The following is a 22,054-nucleotide window of genomic DNA, read 5'->3' on the forward strand; positions in this document are numbered from 1 at the left end:
AATTTGTTGTTGCTATATACTCAACTTCAGTTGTGAAGAGAGATTTAAATGATTGTTTCTTGCTTAGCTAAGATACAACATGGTCTCCTAAGAAGAATTCATTTATGTCGGTGCTCTTCCTGTCATCAATGCTTCCTACCCAATCTGCATCGGTATATGTTGTCAAGGTAAGATGTGTGCTCTTAGGGTACCATAGTAAAAATCAAGAGTGCCTTTCAGATATTTGAGTATCCTTTTTAAAGCTAGCATGTGATAGTCTTTAGGTGCTGATTGGAATCTTGTTACCATGCCTACTTCCTACATGATGTCTAGCCGCGAAGCTATCAAATATAAGAGACCTCTAATTATTGATCTATAAAGAGTTGCATCCACCAAAGGAGATTTTTCATCCTTAGATTGCAACCTGTAGTCATCGGTGTGCTCACAATAGTACATTCTTCCATCTCAAACCGCTTAAGCATATCCCTAGATATTTTTCTTGTGATATGAACATTCCAACATTGGTGTGAGTTACTTAAGTCCAAGAAAGTAAGACATCTCTGCAATAATCGACATTTCAAATTGTTTTGATATCTCTTGAGAAAATTGTGACTCATCTCATCATTTTTGTTGTCAAATATTAAATCATCCACATATACCAAAGTGATTAGAAGATTGTCTTTGTCCATCTTGATGTAAAGATTGCTTCCTGCAACTCCTCTCTTGAATCCCTGTTGTTGAAGATATTGATCCAGTCTAACATACCAAGCTCTTGGAGCTTGTTTTAATCCATATAAGGCCTTCTTTAATTTGCATACAAAGTTTTTATTTTCAGAGAAGTCAAACCCTTTTGATTATTCCATGTATACTTATTCTTTCAGATCTCCATTTAGAAAGGCTGACTTCACATCCATCTAATAGAATTTGAATATTTTTGAACAAGCAAATGCTAAAAACATCCTTATGGCCTCTAATTTCGAAACAAGAGCGGAAGTTTCTTCAAAGTCAATTCCTTCAATTTGAATGTATCCCTTGCACACCAATCTTGCCTTGTTTCTGATGACTTTTCCATCTTCATTCATTTTGTTCTTATTCACCCACTTGATTCCTATGACATTATTATCCTTTGGATGAGGTATTAGTTCCCATGTTCCATTTTTTCAATTCGGTTCATCTCTTCTTTGATTTCCTTTATCCAGTGAGGATCCTTGCTTGAGTGAAATTCTTGAGTTTTATTGTGGATAGTAAGGTAATATCATTCCTTTTTGGTGTATTTTTCATCTTTCTTCGAGTTTGTGCTCCACCATCCAAATGTCCAATGATTTGGTCTACTGGATGATGTTTTTGTATAAACTTTAATTTTGATGGAGTTTGAGATGATTCCTCATTTTGATTTTCCAGATCCTTTTCTTCTTTTGCAACACCTTCCTCTAGATCTACAAGGATAGAGTCTTCATCATTAGTTTGAACAACTTCTTTTTCTGGAAGAGCCTCGTCAATCTTTACATTAATGCTTTCAACTATCTTCCACAAACAATTGTTGTAGCAATTATAGGCCTTGCTTCTTAATGAGTAACCGAGGTAAATTCCTTCGTCAACACGTGAATCAAATTTTCCTAGTGAATCATCATTAATCTTAATAAAGCATTTTCTTCCAAATATTTTGAAGTCTTTTATGGAGGCAAGCCTTCCTTTCCATAGTTCATATGGAGTAGTGATATTTTCATGATAAAGATTGGTGCCCCAACTGCCGCCCTCTAGAAATTAGCTTGTAAGTGCCTAACAACATTGTTCTTGTAGTCTCTTGTACAAATCTATTATTTCTTTCTACTACATTTTGTTGTGGAGTCCTTATGACATCCCCACCCATGGTTCTCTCATAAACTTCATTGTAAATATGTTTCGCAATGTGTGAAATCAAGAAAAGGGGACTGAGTCAAAGGGACACAAATTCCAGCATTGGGGAGGAGTATTGCTTTCTGGGGATGTGTGGTTTCTTGTATAGAGAAAGAAACTTGAATTGCAAGACAACCATTAAAGGCTGGTTAGTGCATGAATTCAAGGGGTTGGATTTTATTTTAAATGGGTTGAAAAAGAAAGTATGTAGGCCCATGTTGCTTGATAAACAACAACAATAAAATAGGACAGGAAGTTCGACAGAGGGACTATGCATTTCACTCCAGCAAGGACGCAACAACAAATGCAAAACAAGGAAAAGACAATAGTAGGATTAATTTTTGAGAGGGAAAGAGGCAAACAGAGAAGGTATAGGAAATTGAGGCATCCAATGAGAGAAAATCAGAAGACAACTCTGAAGAGAAGAGAAGAGAAGGGAATTAGTTCTCTAGTTCCCTGGAGGTTGTGGGTTGAGCTGCTAGTTTCTGGAGCCCTGTAACAGCTTGGGGTCCCTAGAGGATGTGGGTTGATATAGGATCCCTAGAGCCCTGTAACATCTTGGGTCCCTAGAGGCTATGGGTTGGGATAAAGGTCTTTGAAGCCCTGTAACAGCTTGGGTCCCTAGAGGCTGTGGGTTTGGATGGAATCTATGGAGCCCTATAATAGCTTGGGTCCCCTGGAGGTTGTGGGTTGAGATAATAGACTTTGGAGCCTTGTAACAGCTTAGGAAGAGGCTATCCTGAAGCAACATCAAAGAAAGACCTGCTTGAAGACCCGCAGTTGCTACATTACAGTTACAATGGATTCTGGGATCCCTAGGTGGGGGTGAATCATTATATGTGCACTAGGGGGTGAGATAGAGCACCTATGGACTCCCTATGTTGACAAAAGAAGAGGCAGTCAACTAGTGGGATTAAGGAAGGATGTCCTCTAGAGTCCCTGTTTTAGTTGGCAATTGGTATTCAAGTCACTTAAGCAATCATCCCCCTCAGACTCTGGAATCTGGATCGGAGGTAACAGATGCAAGTGTGGCTGCAGTTGTCTATAGTTGGGTGGAGAGTATTTATCCTAGAGTCAATTGCCTTGCAAGTTCGAAAATAAGTATATTCTTGTACTTGTTTATCTATTAATGAACCATTTTGCATTCCTCATTGTGTTAGTTCTAGATTCTAGAATTGTATTTGTGTTGTTAATGTATGAATATGTGGATGCATTTTTATGCAGACACAATATCGATGGACATGTTGAATTTATGTGTGTGTGTTGTTTCGCTGGAATGAATGATACTATAAATAATCTAAGTGAGTATGAGCTTCTAAACTAGAAATAAGATGTTGTGTGAATGACTTGCTGGTGTTGAACATGAAATAGCAAGCGTGCAAAATGTGTAATAAACTATATGATAATAAGGACTAAGTTATGACACTGAATTTAACCTTAATCTGAATGACCTACACATGTCATGAAACTACAACGGAGAAAATGGTGGTAGGTCCAGAAAGAAGCACTGACAAGGAATTGAATACATTGTGCCAGGAGATGTGCCTTTGAGCACTCCGAGGGGAGGAACCAACACACGGGTGCATTATTCTAGCAAACCATCTAGTTATGCTGCCTGACAGCACAATCACCATTACCATCATCATCATTCACAAAGCAAAGGAAAGGATCACATGCCTGAAGAATTTAAGAAAGCCAAACCACCCACATTTGATGGGGTTATGGAGAAAGTATAGAATGCAGAAGCTTGGTTGCTAGCAATGAAGAAATTTTTCAGAATACATGACTATTTTGAGAATATGAAAGCTAGAGTTTCCACCTACAACTTAAATGGAAAAGTTGACATGTGTTGGGAGGACATGAAGAATGTTAGATCCATTGTTGAGAAAGAATTGACGTGGGATGACTTTGAGAAACTCTTCATAGAGAAATACTTGTTTGAACGTTATTATGATGGTAAGGCAAAAGTGTTCTATGAACTCAGAATGGGTCAGTTAATTAGGTGTGTACCATATATCAAGGATGAAAAAGCCAAAATTCAGCGATTCGTCAGTGGGTTTCCAATGGCATTCAAGGATAAAATTGAGTTGTTGGAACCCCAAACTCTGAAAGATGTTATCAAGAAGCTAACATATTTCTATGACCAAGCAAAACACAGGTAAGATATTGAAAGTAATTGGTAGGCTAAAAGAAACATTGTACATAAGAATAATTGGCCCAAGAAAAGCTCAAAAAGGAAAGACGGTAACCACCTTGCTCATACAAGACAGTTTCAATATAAAGCCAATGTTGTTGTTAAGAAAAATGTGCAGCAACCAGCGTCATCACAGCCCAAGTCTAGAGGCCGAGATCTCCTCAAATGCTAAAATTGTGGAGGGAACCACATAAGAAGGGACCATCCACATCAGTAGGATGTCGAGCCAAAGATTTACAGTGTCCAGGAGGCGAGCACGATGGGTGAGGTAGCTCGGAGCATGCCAAGAATTTATGTAGAAGTGGAAAACTTCCAAGCAGATCCAAAGGCATCCATCATTAAGATGGAAGGTGTTAGCGCTTGGAATTTCACCTCAGGCTGAGAAAGGTAAACTCCAAGGCAACATCAAACCACTTAGCCTCGTAGCTAGCCCTACGGGGCAGGAGAGGGCTCTCTCCGGTTTATCTCGGTAAAGATCTTCAACGGGCGAGATAACCAATAAGGAAACACTGATTTTAGGCTAGTAAACTGATAAAAAAGGTTTGAATTGGAAGTTTTAAGATTTTGGTGGAAAGTTGGGGAAAGGCAATTTTGGGTGCAGGGATTGGACACAGTTTTTGCAGGGGGTTCTTTGGGGCAAGGTAGGAGACAGTATTGATGCCTTTGATAGAGGTGGATGAATGAGAATGACCAGTGAGGAGTTAAGGAGAGCAAGAAATAACCTTGAATTCCCCTTAAACAGTTGAAAACATTGATATTAAGCAAACTTAAAAGCAGAGCATGACAGTCATGAATTCTACTTTAACACTTCATTTGCCTAATTTGCAGAAGGAAAAGTAAGGAAATGATTCACATAACACACTTACAAGTACAAAGAGAAACACACCATCAATACATGTGACCACAAGAATCCAAAAAAGGACTGCAAAACCCTGGTCTTCCTTTGCCAAAAATTGCAGAGATACAATGAGTAATACAATAGAGTTTATCCCTCAAGAGTCCAACCCTCCAACCTCTGAAAATGACTAAGAAAATACATAATATAGGCAATCTAACATCTTTCCTTTCCTCTAGGGGTCGAGCTCATCCTTCTAGGAGCTGTTTCAACCAATTCTAAACTGAGCACTAAAATCTAGGCAGTCAAAACAACTTGCCTCTATAAGCTAGGAAACCAATTCATTCATTAAATTTTTGCTATTTTATGAATGAATCTTCTAGAAGAGATAAATAAGTGTCAAAACATCATAAAATTACATCATTTACAACAAGGAGGATGAAAATCAACTCCAAAAAGTCAAATCCAGTCAAAACTGCGTTTTGCTGAGCTGTAGGTTGAATTCCTGTGCAAACTGCCTGATGGGTCGCGCGCAATTCCTGGATGGGTCGCGCGCCTTTGGAGGCACGTTTGAGGCACTTCCAGGTGTCCAAATGAGGCAAAAGTGGGCTTGTTGGAAAGGTATGGATGTCTACTTTCCAACCCAAGTGGAATTTCTGAATTTGGTTGTCATTTGCCCCTCCAAAATTGCAATCTCCCAAGACTGCTTCCTGTGTGTCAAAAATGTGGCAGAAAGTCATTTTTTGCTTGTTTTTTGACTTTCTGGAGGCCCAAAACTTGGTGAAATTTCTTGGTAATGGCTGATCAAGTGTAAATTTTCATGAAAAATCCAGAAATGCTGATTTTTCCCAAAATGGAGTTGCCCAACGAAAGGGTCGCGCGCGGCGCGCAACCCATTGGTGGAGAAAACCTGTGTTTGGCACAAAAAATTCACAATTGACAAAATTTTCTCCAAATTTCTTGAAATTTGGGCTGGGAGTTCCCAACCAAGTACCATGCTCAGTCAAAGAGGCTTTGGCCAAAATTTGGAATGGATCAGGCCTTTTCCGTCGTTTTAGTGCCTTTGCCAACCTCCTTGGATCTGGCGATTGTAATTTTGACATTTCTATAAAACCAAGACACCTGTACAAAAAGTGAAGGAGGTTTTTCTTCTTTGGCATGTTTTGGACAAAAAAATCTCTCAGTTTTCCCAAATTCATCTTTGATTTCTCTGAAACATCTTTTGAGTGAAACTTATCCCGATGTGTCGAACAAGGGATTTTGTCGAAATGAAGCGAAATGAAGGGGATAAGGGGCTTCTAAATTCTTGGGGAACTTTTTGGGAGTGGCGAGGGATGTTAGGAAGCAGGGGAAAGTGGAATCTCAGAGATTGAGCGAGGGGAAGGGGTCCAAAAGGGCAAAACACAGGCCAAACCTAGAAAATTGCCAGGTTGTAGCTAGAAACTAGGGTTTGTGCAAAAATGAGGAATTTGGCGGATCTAAGGGATGGGAAGTGTTTGATAAGGTACTTTAAGGATAGGGGAAGGTGTATGAACATCAGGATACAAGTTTTTCCGATGATTTGACTGCCCAAGAGAAATTGCCTTCAAAACCCTAGGAGAGGGAAATGACCTTACCTAGGCGCAACTGAAGCATGAACAAGGTGTAAAATGACTCATTAGACACTGAGATGATAATGAAAACCCTATGAATGATGATAGACTCAGCTGAATAGTGACATAGACTGACATTTGGACAACTTTAGAAGGAGTGAAAGCAAACCCTAGACCTAATGCCTAGTGACCAAATTTTGCTTGAAAACTCTTTGAAATGACAAAATTTGACCTTGACACTCTGAGACCACTTTGTAAGAGCATATTTGATCACTGGAGGAAGGCTGAAAAGACTGACACTAACAGAAGGTAAGCTACAAGAGAAAATTATTTATATTTTAACTGATCCATATTCTAATTATAGCTATGTTAGCCCAAATCTTGTTGAGAAATGTGGTTTGGGAAAGGAATTGCATAAAGAACCTTGGTTGGTTCAGTTGGAAAATGGGACAAAGAGAAGAATCATCCATTGGGTAAGGTCATGTGTATTCAAGCTCAATGACATGCCCACAATAGCCCATTTGAATGTATTTCCATTGGGTGTGTATGGAATATTATTGGGCATGGACTAGTTATATTTACATCAGACCAAGGTAGATTGTTATGAAAAAGAAATTGAATGCTTGGATGAGCAAGGAGAAAAAAGAGTGTTGCAGGGCAGGAAAAATCCCATTTCAGTAAGGTTGATCACTACTATACAAGCCAAAAGAAGCAACATAAAGGGATGCACGTTATTTGTAGTGCAAGTTTCTAAAGATGAGAAAGCTTCCAGAGAAATAGAAGATGAGGAAGTTTAATTGCTACAAAAGTAGTACCATGTTTTGCAACAGTATGCATATGTCTTTCCAGTGGAGTTTCTTGGATTACCTCCTCACAGAGAGATATATTTCTCTATTAAGTTGGTACCTGGAGTAGCACCAACATCTAAGGCTCCATATAGGATGAGCACCCCAAAGTTGGTTGATCTGAAATTGCAGCTGAAGGAAATGCTTGACAAAGGCTACATAAGGCGAAGTGTGTCCCCATGGGGAGCACTGATATTGTTTGTAAAGAAGAAAGATGGAACCCTTAGATTATGCATTGATTACATGCAATTGATAACATGACCAACAAGAATAGGTACCCATTACCAAGGATTGATGATCTCTTTGATCAATTGAGGGGAGCAACAGTTTTCTCCAAGATTGACTTGAGGTCAGGCTACCATCAAGTAAGAATCAAGGAAGAAGACATTCATAAAACTTATTTCAAAATGAGATATGGGCACTATGAGTTCGTAGTGGTACCCTTTCGGCCTACCAATTTCCCTACCACATTCATGTGCTTAATGAAAAGTGTGTTACATCCTTATTTGGACAAGTTTGTCATCGTGTTTGTTGATGACATATTGGTGTATTCAAGGACAAAAGAAGAGCATGAGAAACATTTGGTTGCAATGTTACCACTGTTGAGGGAGCACAAGCTCTATGCAAATCTTGGCAAGTGTGACTTCTTCCAGTCACAAATACATTTCTTAGGGAATATCATTTCCAAGGAAGGAATCTCAGGTGATCCTATAAAGATCAAATCCATAATGGAGTGGCCAACTCCAAAGAATGTAGATGAAATTAGATCATTCATGGGACTGGCAAGATACTACAAGATATTTATTCGGAATTTCTCCAAGATAGGTCATCCCATTACAACCTTGCAGAGAAAAGGAAAAAGATTTGATTAGAATGCACAATGTTCAAAAATCTTTGAGTAGTTAAAACAATTTCTCACTAATGCACCAGTTTTGAGAATTGAATATCCCAACAAGGATTTTGTGGTATGTACAAATTCCTGCAAAGAGGAACTCGGTGGAGTCTTAATGCAAGAAGGGAAAGTCGTATGATGCATCCAGAAATTTGAATGAGCATGAGGTGAATTATGTGACACATGATTTAAAGTTGGTTTCCATAATTCATGCCTTGAAAATGTGGAGGCATTATCCCCTTGAAAGGAAATTTACATTCATGACAGACCATAGTGAGCTCAAATATTTGTTTGGACAACCGAAGTTGAATGTTAGGCAAACAAGATGGTTGGCCACACTTAGAGAATTCGACTTTGAAATTAATTACATAAAAGGTAAAGAAAACAAGGTTATTGATGCTTTGAGCACAAGAATTCAAGTAAATCACTTGGCAGTTGTAAGTTCTTATACGACAGATCTGATAGAAAGGGTCAAAAGTGTTGGACTGCAAGATGAAAATTATCAATAAGTGAAAGAAAAATTGCTACAAAATGGTGAGGATGAAGAATATCACCTTGTTGAGTACGGCCTATGTTGAGGCAAATTGTCAACCCAGGGGTTTTGTAAAAAATTGCGAAGCGTGCATGCATTGTATATGCTAGAAATTAACTTTCAATTTAGATCAATCTAACTACAAAACCAAATAATGACAAATCAAATTCACCTATTCTAATTCAACAATCAACTCAAAATAAATTATAGTAAAATTATAGTATAGCGCGCGGAATTGAAATCTTAATCTTTCAATCTTGTAGGAATTGAAAAGCACACCACTCTTTCAGAAATAAAAGCAAAAACAATCATTCTTAACCTCTCACACAGGAAAAGATATGAAAACAAATAAAAACAAATGCTTTTAACTTCTAGGTAAAAAGCAAATAAAAACAATTAGTCTTAACCTCTCACACAGGGAAAGATATGAAAGCAAATAAAAACAATTGCTCTTAACTTCGAGGTAGAAAGCAAGTAAAAACAATCACTCTTAACCTCTCACACAGGAAAAGATACGAAAGCAAATAAAAACAAATGCTCTTAATCTATGAAAGCAATAAATCCTAATCTATGAAAAACAATAAATCTCGCACATTGTAGGTGGCCAATCCAAAATCATGAGAGATGGCAAGTTGAGAGGCTCCCAATGCAAGCATTACCATTCAAGGTGAAAATCACTCATGAACATGGTGCTAAATCTAAACTCCATTCATAAGTAATCTTATCTTTCCACCTGAGTGTCTCCAACTTTACACATGCCTTTGAAAGGAGAAGGCTCTCCTATTTATACAAAAATATAAGAAGCTACATCATTAATGGAGGTCCATTATTCTCTCCCTGGATCCATAGAAAATCTCATAGATTTACAACTAAAATAGGTAATGATGAGACACATATCCTTTTTGACCTTTATCCAAAGCTTCTTCCATACCTTGAAGGGAATTCGAATTTGAGCGTTGGAGGCCACATAAGGGTGCCTTGGAAGCTTCCAAATGACTTACACATGTCATGAAACTCAAGCCACTTTTAAGTATTAGCAAGTATATGTCATTTTTCTAAGTTCTAACCATTTAATTCACTTATAATACTATAAATCATTAACTTTTGGAAAACACGAAGGTAACCCATATAATTATGAAAATGGAGGCTAATGAAAGGTTATATGGTCATGGAGTTGCGACATGTGAGTGAAATGGTGGCGATAAATGTGAAAGTGGATGATATTTTGAAGACATTTTGGAGACTCTACATACCCCCCAAGTGATGTTATTGCATGTCCTCATACAATCTGCTGCATTGCTTAATCATGATTTGCTTTTGAATGAGCTTGGCTTATATCAATTGTCCTTAAACTTTGCATTTGACAATTTCATTTCTTTTTGCAAAGTATTCCCTATCATGCATTGAATTGCAACATGTTTGGTTGGTTCTTGTGTGACAACCAAATCTTAATTAGGATTAGTTCTTGTGTTTCAATACCTTAGTTCTTGTGTTTTGTTGCTGCAAGATTCATTGAACATATTTAAGAATTCATCTTTAAATCAGCCATATAGTATGCTCATCATTTAAGCATTTATTTGCAAATCACATAACTTTTGAACCATAATGCAATCATAATGATTAGGACAAGTATGTTAGGATGAAATGAAGTGAAATGGAATGAAGTGATATGGATGTCCCTTCCCCCCCAACTAAAGTTGTTTACAGTTTTTTTTTTCAAATGATAAAGGAAATACGGTGAAGTATTTTCCAAAAATTATAATTTCAGTATTCAAGGAATTCTATGATTAAAAGCTAGAAAAGAACATACCTTTACTTACCTAAGAAGTGGACAAACTGTGCATATGTAAAGAAGGTGTAATTGTTGCTGGATCGTGGTTTAGAATGTATAATTTCATCTGCTTCTTGGTTGCATAAATGGTGGATGACGTGGTGAAAATGGATTCTTTGTTTCTACTGCTAAATCTGTTGTATCTGCTGCAAAATTCTGAAATGATATAGTCTTCACTTGCTTCTAAACCCAATGGTACAATTCTAGTCATGTGAATGAATGTGTTGTTGTCGAGCATGAAGAGAAATCATTGGATTACCAACCATTAATGAATGTCGTTAACCAATGCGAAGCAAACTCGCCATTAATGTCAACGAGTGCCAAGGTACCTAAGTACATCTTGCAAAGTGTGAATAGATGAGCTAATGTCGATCCACTTGCAAGATTCAACGATCAGGAGACATTTATGTATTCCCATGATTGTCGGCGAGAGAACTTGTCATTGATACATACAAGCCTCAAGGTACTAATAAAGACTCTAGCCCTGAAGCTAGATAATGTGCTGATGTCGATAGGCCAAGACTTGTTAGAAGGGAGGCATTATGAATCCCCCATCATCTAACACGAGTATGGAATAATGATTTTGGAAGGACTATGGATGGAAAATTTTGCAGTGGATCAAGGTTTATTTAATGGAAAGGAAAATGACAAGAGGGTAAACAAGCAAACGGAAATCAAAAGGACAAATCAGCATGTAAGTGAGCTGAATGTCTCTATGAATGGAAATTAAGAAAAATGTGAATGGAAAACGTGAATGGAAAATGTAAATGGAAAATGTGGAGGAAACATGCGACTCTTTGCAAGGAAAATGGTGATGACGTGCTTAGAAAAAATTCTTAGATAGCTTGTGAGTTTGGACAGGAAAAATGATGGCATTTATGAATGATAGAAATGGTTTTAATTTGCTCATGTTTCTTGAAATTGGTCGTAGAAAACCAATCATGCATAATTGGCTTCCTTCAATTCTCTGATTGCCCTAGAACCTGAAAATAAACATGGCACTAACATTGCAACAAACGTAAGTGTGTTCAAAGAGAAGTGATCAATTTCTCTAGGTACATACGAAAAATTTGCATAATTGACAGGTTCATGACGTGTTTTCATTTCAAATGGTTAGTCCAATTTCACAATTGCGATAATAAATTTGATTTCTAAAATAATGATGATATGCACAAGTAAACAATTTCCTCCATTTATGTTTGAATCATAGCATTTCATAAAGATAAATAAATAATTTTTGTGAATGCTTAATGATTCCTGCAAAAGAATCTTCGATCAAAAATTCATCAATCGATTTTACAGATAAAGTGCCTTCTTAGTTCTTCTTCTTTCCTGCATCATGCTTGAAAACATAATCATTAGACAAAACCAATAAATTTTGATCATGATTTTCTGATTTAAATGCATTGTTGACAAGTAGATTATTGAGTTAAATACATAGTTGAAGAATTGTTTTTCAACTGCAGAATTGTGCAGTTTCTGTAGCTAAAATCCTGAATAGCCAGTTAAGTACACACAACAATGCATTTTTGTTATGAAAAAATAACTAGTCCAATCTTCAAATTGATCAATACTTCTTCCAGAAAAATTAGTAAATAGAACAAAAAAAAATTTAGTGCTTGCTTCGATAGGTGTGTTTGAGTGGACCATCACAACAACTTTTTCTCAACTTGCTCCAGTCACTAAATAAATTTCAAATCAATTTTTTTATGACAAATTTCCATGGCAATTTTCTTAAAAAAATAATAAAACACACAATCTAAAAATTAATGAAATATTTACAAAACTAAAAAAGTAAAATAGATGTACACAAAAGAAAAACATATATACAAACTAAAATATGCGTACAAACAAATATAACAAAACCTATAAATGTACAAATGTTATTAAAAAAAAACACTTCATTAAAAAATATATAAAAATGGATAAAAACAAATACTATACAAAACATATATATACACTTTTAAAAAATAACAAAAAGTATACCTATAAAACATTAAAACAACATTCCACTAACATCAAAATATACACATACGAAAAAAATTAATACGAAATTTGCCATGGTTGAAAAAGAAAATTCAAAGCATTGCAAGTGAATATCTAAACTGATATGAACTGATATGTGGTTTTGACTCGGTAGCAGCATTGATAGGTGGTTTTGACTCGATAGCAGCAGCATATTCTAGAGCCAAGTGCTGACACTACACATAAAATCCGTAACCATTTTCTTTGCTTAAGTTGTCCTCCTTTCAACACCAAGATGTCTTTCTCGTGGACTCAATCAAACTAGATTTGTTTCAACGATTTGTAGGATCTCAAGGCAGTAAGTAAAAATTATTTTTCCACATAACCTGGAAAATAAGGCTATAAAGAACCTGGAATATATCCCAATTGATTACGAATTTTAGAAAATCGCTCATGGTTAATGTAAATAACCTTGTTCTAAAAAAAACCCACGTTTTATTTTTCTGAGATTCATTTTCATTTGTCCAGAAATAATGTTTTAAAAATAACGTTTTTAAGTTGTTACGCATTTCCTCTGCAAGCATTGCACTCGGGCTTTCTGGGTTCGATTTGTTGTGTGGTGGCTCTCGAGACTGTTAGGACCTCATATTGTTTCTTTTTGACCATACATTTTTCTATGATGTCACCCTTTTTCAACTTATATTGAAAGTCCTTGTTATTGTTTTAATCCAAGTATCCCAAAGGTACACAATATTTCTTCTCATCACTATACGTTTAACTATTTTACATATAATTACGCTATCTTCATTATTAACATTGAATTGATAATTGCTGAACGGTTAAAGAACAATGTGCAGTCCACGTTGCTGAAACTGCCTGGAGATTGCAAGATTACTTCCACAGTTGCTGAAACAGTAGGAATGACGCGCAAATCTCATGGCTGAACAGTTGTGATTTGCAGTCTAGATTTGACAGCAACAAAAGAAGATCACCGAAGGAGTTGCTACACTAGATGTAACAATCATGATCTAAAGACAACATTTTTGTAACAACATTTTGTTAAAGGGAAAACTGACTTCCCTATTTTTGTATAAAGGGTTAAAAAAGGACTTACAATGTAATCTATTGTAATAGATGTCTCCTCTTTAAAAAGAGGAGACATCTACATTAAAAGGAGGAACAGACTGCCGGGAAGGGCTTAGTTGAAGGAACAGAACTAGAATCCTTTTTCTGTAACATGACATATTGATAGAAGAATAAAATCTTGTTCTGAACATTTCTTTCTAGTTCTTGTCTCCCGGGGAATCTTGTGAGAAGGACAGGGCCCACCTTCATCACAAGATTCACCCATTATATTTCTACAGTGTGTTAAGTGTGTCTTTCATTCATGCTTTGTTAACAGTACTGTTTACTGAATATCATTTTTGCATTATTGCTGAAACTCTGTTTTCCTTCCAATTGATTGCTGCAGTGTTTATTTTATCCGCAGTTAATTCATGTGTGTTGCATTAGCAATTGAGTTTACAGAGTGAGTTGGCAGCTTGATAATCAGAAACAGGTGTTGAAGATTTCCTCTCTGGGAATAGGGCCCTGTTCTCTGTTACAGCATAGCCAGCGCTTTCCTTTGCAGATTGATTCTTTAGATTACTCATTTAATGAAATTAAGCATTCTTTGGTAGTTGTCTACAATAGATTGTTTTGATGTAACTCAGAGTGGAGCTTCAGTTTGTTTAAGCAAGGTGTGACTAGTCTTTACTACAACTTTTATTGCTTTTAAGATTGAGTACATATAGTACGCAGTTGCCTTTGAAATAACAGACTTCCCTGGGTTGACAATCTATGTAGCACTTGGTTGTTTGAATTAATAAGCAATTAAAGTGACCAACATTTTGGCGCCGTTGCCGGGGAAGGAAATCATAGATTTTAAAAGCACTGATGACTTTCTGTTAGATATGCAGGATGCATGAGAGGACGCAAGAAAACTAATCTTACAGGTGGCAAGGGCAAAGGAAGAGGAGGAAGAAAAACTTTTATTGATGACATTATTTCAAAAGTTGAGACTTCTCAGAGGCTAAGTTCTCGGAGGCCACAGACTCAGCATTCTCTCTAAACAGACTACAAAACAGAGGAAGTAGTGGGACCTGAAAGGGTTGAAGAGATAGTAGAACAAACTGAGGAACCAGTGGAGGACATTGAAGAACCAATAGAAGATATTAAAGTTGAGGAACCAGTTCAGGACATTGAGATTCCAACTAAAAGCGCTGAAGACCGGGGTACAACCAATGGATGGAAAAAATGAAGGAATCTTTGGTGGAGGACGTGGAGGAGGAGAAGGAAGAGGTGAGAACTCTCTCTCCACCTTGGAATTCCCTATTGGGGAACTTCCCAGAGGAGCAACTCCTATGAAGAACATCCCACTCTCAGCCTTACCCAACTTCCATGGTTTATCTTCTGAAGACCCTGATGAGTTTCTTTTCGAGTTTGATATATTTTGTAGAAGTTATGATTATGTTACTAATTCTCAAAAATTGAAGTTATTTCCAGCAACATTAAAAGGAAATGCACTGAGATGGTTTATGAGCTTGGGAGGTCATGTGATCACAACATGGGATCATATGAAGGAGAAGTTTCTGGCCAAATACCAAGATTATTGCCGGAAGAGAGAGAAAAGGGAGGAATTATTCAAGATGGTTCAGAAGGAGGATGAAAATCTGGAGGACTTTGTGGAAAGACTCCAGTATAATCTGCAGAGATCCGAGCACCTCGAAGTAAGTATAGATATTCTCAAGGCAATATTATTGAAAGGGGTAAGGGATGATTGTTTAGATATGTTAAATATGCTTGGTAAAGGGGACATATCTAAGGAATCGTATGATGAAATCATTAACCTCTGCAAGAGATGTTCAAGAGGAGCTGCAAATAAATCGAAAGGTAGGGATAATACTTATTCAAGAGTCCAAAAATCAGCCAGTGGAGGAGCAACAAGAGCTGAAATAGGTAATCTACTTGAGGAATTCAAAATTGAAATGTTAAGTTCTTTTGCTTCACATATTGATACCCTGCAGGTTAAGAAGAAACTAGCAGAGGCAGAAGCCGCTTTGGCCATCTTCTATCCTAAATGCAGAGAAAAACATCCACTAAGGGAACGTCCATTGGACAAGGTACCAATTTGCACCATTTGTGAGAAGGACCATGAAACTCAACAATGCCCCTCTTTACCAGGGATAAAAGTAGCGTTGCAACCAACTGAGGAGGAAGCTGAAGCAGTTTATCTGCTGACACAAAGGAGGCAATGGAAACCACGAGGACAAGGTACGAACTCTAGTATGCCATTTAATCGTTGGAATAATTATCCTTCTTTTAATCAAGCAAATTGCCCGCCCTTCAACCAAATGCAATACCCACCCTTTAATGAAATGAATTTCCCACCCATGCAACAAACAAACCCTCCCTTTGCAGACCCTGCAATGTGGACTCCTTGGCTTCTACAACAATCTTATTTTAATCAATGGAACCCAAACCGGAGAGCTCAACAAACTCCGTTCCCAAACCAATTTCCTCAGTTTCAACAACAACTTTCTCTCCCGTCAGGTACTCCACTGAATAATCAAACAATGAGACCCCAGCTGCCCGTACAACCGAACCCTAACCCTAATAATAATAAAGTTGTTCAATTCATCGATATTCAGAACCTGCCTACATCTCCTGTGCAGTGTAATGATATTCATTTACGATATGGGAGAGTAGTTGAGCCGATTATTGACGATATCACCTCTTCTGACTCTGAAAAAGAAGAGGCAGAAAAGAATAAGGGTGTTGAAATATTCAAGCCACCCTTTAATAAAACTACTGAAACAGTAGAGCCACCATTCCCTGAACGTCTAGCTCTTGCTAAGACACCTGAGCCACCTGTTTTTAATCTTCTAGGAGAATTGCAGAATCTTTACGTTAAAATTCCACTTTTACAAGCACTCAGAGATGTACCAATTTATGCCAGAACCGTCAGAGACATCTGCATCAAGAAACCTGGTAGGAAAGCTAAAGATCCCCTTACAGTTCATGTGATGGGTGATCTAGTTGCTTTAATGTTGGGAAAAGCTCCTCCTGTAAAATATGGTGATCCCGGCCATCCTACGGTCACAGTACAGGTTGGAAAAACTATTGTTTCACGAGTTCTGGTAGACCTAGGTGCTGCTATAAATATTATGACCCTTGAAACTGCACAGCTGTTACAGTTGAAAAATGTAATCAAAGAGACACCAACTATCCTGGAATTAGCTGATCGTTCCACAATCAAACCAAAAGGGGTTATTGAAGACTTGATCATTTCAGTTGAATCCTATAATTACCCAGCTGACTTTGTTGTATTACAGACTAAAGCAAAGTTGGGGGGGCATCCTCTGATTTTGGGGAGACCCTAGCTGGCTACAGCATATGCCTTTATCAACTGTAGATCAGGTTCAATGACAATTTCTAATGGATTTGAAACTAAGCATCTTACTCTTTACCCTCATGCTACACCTATGATTAACAATGATGATTCTATATGGTTAGACTATGAGGATAATGACACTCAACCCATTTTGACCATTGGACGAGCCTTAACTCTTAAAGACACCACGGAAGATGAAGTAATTAGTAATTTTATTTCTAAACCTTCCTTGGTCACTTCTGAAACATATAACCAGTTAACTACAATTCTGGAACCTGAAACACAGGAAAAGCTTAAATCTGAAAATTTACCTCAAACATCAACCGTTATCTCCTCTAAAAGAATAACAGTAGAAATCGAACCCAGTAAAACATTGAACATAAACCCCAATTTATCAGATGCTGAAACACAACAGCTAATGAAGTTGCTCCATGAAAACAAGGAAGCATCCGCATGGGACTACACAGACATGAATGGGATCTCTCCTTAATTATGTACTCATCGTATATATATTAAGGAGGGGGCCCAACCAGTCTGTCAACCCCAGCAGCGAATGAATCCCAATTTGAGGGAAATTGTTAAGGAAGAACTTCAAAAGTTTCTTAATGCAGGGTTTATATACCCCATATCTGACAATGAATGGGTTTCTCCATTGGTGATAATAACTAAGAAAAACGGGAAATGGAGAGTGTGTGTAGATTATAGAGCCTTAAACAAAGCCACTCAAAAAGATCATTTCCCCTTGCCATTTATTGATCAGGTGTTGGACAGCTTGTCAAGAAAGAAATTCTTTTCCTTTTTAGATGGTTTTAGCAGATATAACCAAATCAGAATTGCACCCCAAGATCAAGACAAGACCACTTTTACTAGTCCTTGGGGAACTTTTGCTTATAGAGTTCTCCCATTTGGACTATGTAATGCTCCAGAAACGTTTCAAAGAGCAGTTATAGGAATCTTTTCTGATATGCTTAATGATTCTATGGAGATATTTATGGATGAATTTGCTCCTTATGGTGTGACTTTTGAAGATGCATTACAAAACCTTGAGAAAGTACTTAAAAGATGCATACAAGCTCATCTTTCTTTGAGTACTGAAAAATGTCATATGATGATGAACAAAGGAATTGTACTAGGACACTTCATTTCATTCCTTGGGATTCAAGTAGATCCATCCAAAGTACAGGTAATTCAAACCCTTCCTATTCCTAAGACACAAACTGATGTAAGAAGTTTTTTAGGACATGCTGGATATTACAGAGGATTTATCAAAAAAATTTCTAAAATAGCTTCTCCTTGGTTTGTGTTACTTATGAAAAATGTTGAATTTAACTGGACTGATGCCTGTCAGAAAGCATTTGATGAACTTAAGCATCAGTTGTCTACAGCTCCTATTTTAAGGGGACCTGATTGGGCACTTCCCTTTCATATATCCTCTGATGCTTCGGACACTGCAATTGTGGGACAAGAAGAAAATAATCTTCCTTATGCTATCTATTTCATTAGTAAGAATATGACCCCTGCTGAGCTTAATTACACAGTTACCGAAAAGGAATTTTTAGCAGTCATTTACGCTATTAATAAATTTCAACATTATATTACTGGTTATCCTATTTTTGTTCATACTGACCACTCGGCTATCAATTATTTAATGAACAAATCTGTCACAAATGCTCGAGTTACCAGGTGGTTATTGTTACTACAAGAATTTGATATTAAAATTGTAGATCGACCAGGTAAAGAAAATGTACTTGTTGATTTCCTTTCTCGGATAAAAACTGATGATAATACTCCAGTAGATGATTCCTTTCCTGATGAGTACTTGTTTGCAGTATCTGCTCACTCACCGTGGTATGTATACATTGCCAATTATCTGGTTGCAAGGAAGCTACCAGCACACCTATCACATCGGGAGAAAATAAAGATCATTCAACAAAGTGCTCGGTATAGCTGGATAAGTGGGTGTCTTTTCCATACAGGACTTGATCAGGAAATCCGAAGATGCATTAGAGAAGATGAGTTTTATGATATATTGAAGGCTTGTCATGATGACCCTTGTGGAGGGCATTTTGCTGATAAGAGAACAGAACATAAAATTCTCAGGATGGGTTATCATTGGCCCTCATTTTTCAAAGATGCAAATAAATATGTTAGTGCCTGTGATAGTTGTCAGAGAATGGGTCAACCTAATCATAGAGATGAAATGCCACTGAACCCCCAGGTAATACTTGAACCCTATGAAAGATGGGCTCTAGACTTTGTAGGACCCATCAACCCTCCATCCAACCAAAGAGTTTACATATTGGTTTGTACAGATTATATGACTAAATGGGTGGAAGCTAAGGCACTTATTAGAGCTAATGAAGAATTTGTTTTAACCTTTTTATTTGAAGAAATCTTTGTTAGGTTTGGAATTCCTAGAGAACTAGTCACAGATGGAGGACCTCCTTTCAATTCTCATGGTTTTAAAGCTACGCTTCAAAAATATCATATTAGTCATAAAATGACTACACCTTACCACCCCCAAGCTAATGGTCAAGTGGAAAGTACAAATAAATTCATAGAAGCCATTTTAACAAAAATGGTGAAGGAGAATAGGAAGGATTGGTCTCAAAGGTTGCCTGAAGCATTATGGGCTTACAGAACTACCTGGAGGAACACTACAGGTTTTTCACCCTATGAATTGGTTTATGGAAAAAGTGTTGTTTTTCCTGTGGAATTTGAAATCAAAACCTTAAGAACTGCTTTAGCTGTTAACCTTGATTTGACTGATGCACAGACAGCTAGGTTGCAGCAGCTTTAGGAATTGGATGAAAAGAGGTTGGATGCCATCCATCAAACGACTATGATTCAACAGCAAAGAACTAGGTGGCATGATAAAACTATTAAGAATAAGCAGTTCCAAAAAGGTAATTCGACTCTATTATATGATTCCCAGTTTGAAAATTTTCAAGGAAAATTACGAACAAGGTGGCTGGGACCTTACGAGATAGATACTATTTTTCCCAATGGAACAGTAAGGCTCCTAACAATTGATGATTCTAGAACACCATTGTTAGTAAATGGGTATCGGCTCCGTCCATACCAGCAACCAATTTCTAAAGAGGATTTTAAGGCCACTTGCATGGCAGATTCACACTATATCTTTTTGGGGGAGCCTGCTGCCCCTCATTGCATTTAATCTCTGCATTATATGTTTCTTTATTAGATTAGATTTCTTAACTAATAATCCCTGTCAAGGGTTGCCATGTTACAATTTATTATTTTGCAGGTCTCAGATTGGGGGGTTGGTTGAATAGAACAATTGTATTGCAAGCAGGATCAAGTTTCATTTTGGGAAGCATTCTCATCTCAGCTCAATTCATAAGCTCATTCCCCCACATTACCTCTTAGCAACACTTTCCTATTTTGCTTTACAGCAACATCTCTCTTTATTTTTCCTGTTGCTGAAACACCAACTTTTTCCCTTTTTCCCATTGTTGAAACACCAACTTTTTCCCTTTTTTCCATTGCTGAAACACCAACTTTTCTTTTTTTTCACGTTGCTGAAACACCAATTTTTCCCATTGCTGAAACACCGACTTTTTCCATCTCTCCCTAAAACACCAATTTTTCCCACAATTGGAACATTAATTCCTCTCAAAAGAATGGATACATATTACTCCCCATTGTGAGAATCATTTATTGATCCTTATAACTTTGATCTTTCACTACCTCCTCCTATGTTTATAAAAGCCTTTCATATAAATACCCTCATATTACAAAACCCTTTTTCATAACCATTGGTGATCTATTAGCGACGACATTATATTTTCAGAATATCAATCGAAGGTAAACACGAGGTATGTGTTTTTATGTGTAAATATTAAACTATAGTTAATGAGAAGATTGTGACATGATTACCGCAATCATCGTACATTCAAACTTATCATTTTAGCCGCAGTTGGGGGGGAAACCAAAATTTGGCAATCATTTCACAATACGCCAATCACCATCGTTTTTTAACCACGATCATGTCCCGTCACCCCATCTTCGTCTTATTATGTCACGACCTTATTTCCAAAACTTACTCTGTTTCGGGTGCGGTAACTCGACTCTATACTGCGCATTTTACTGAAGCAAGTAACTATGGGAAGCAACGCTATTCGAAATGAACCCGGCTCAACAACTCTACTGGAGTTGCACCCAGAGGTATATTAGATTTTTCAGCAAGCAGGCTAGGTAGATTATTTTCGAAGGCTTCAAGGATTTGATCCTTAGCAAGTCCTTGAATTCGCACGTAATCTACAGGAAGGCTACTCTACCGTTCAAGGAGTCTGAATTCCAGTAACAGAGGATGATATAGCACAGGTTTCAGGTTTACCGGCCACTGACATTTGATGGTTCAGTCGCAAACACATCATTTTGAATGCACAGCAGGACTTCCTTCTACCAGGAGAGCGGGTCGAGCCTAAAGGCAGGGGTGTTGCACTTCATTCATTACCACTTCCATGGCCGAAGGTTGCCGAATTTGTCAAGCACTATCTCACCTACGAAGGACGTTACCAGGTAGTTTATCAGCATGATTTTGTCCTGTTGAATCATTTAAGACATGGTCGTCTGTTAAATATGCCATATTATCTACTTGGGTGTCTAAAGAATATGTCACATTATTCCATGAATGCAAAGTACCCACTCCTTTCCCTCACTCACCATCGTCTTGTTCAGCTTCTAATTCAGAGGGGCTTTGCTCAACAGAATCCCCCTCTCCTTAACAACCCACCCCCGGAACTCCAAGAAGCTGCTGAAATTCCTCAAGCGGCAGCCGAAAACCCTCAGGAAACTACTGAAATTCCTCAAACAGCAGCTCAAACTCCCCAATTGGATGCTCAAAATCCTCAGCAAACCCCTAGAATCCCTCAGCAAATTGAAAATCCTTCTGCACAACAACCAGGGAGCATCGTTGATCCCCCACCACCCACAGCAGTTAATCCAATTGACCCCTCCATTGCATCGACCCCACCCCATAATTTAGCTGAATCATCCACTCCCACTATCCATATCCCCAGTGATGATTCAGATGAC

This window comes from Pinus tabuliformis, chromosome J (assembly GCF_031772625.1).
Source record: "Pinus tabuliformis cultivar Carrire ecotype Pingquan chromosome J, CPIR1, whole genome shotgun sequence".
NCBI classification, from domain to species: Eukaryota; Viridiplantae; Streptophyta; class Pinopsida; order Pinales; family Pinaceae; genus Pinus; species Pinus tabuliformis.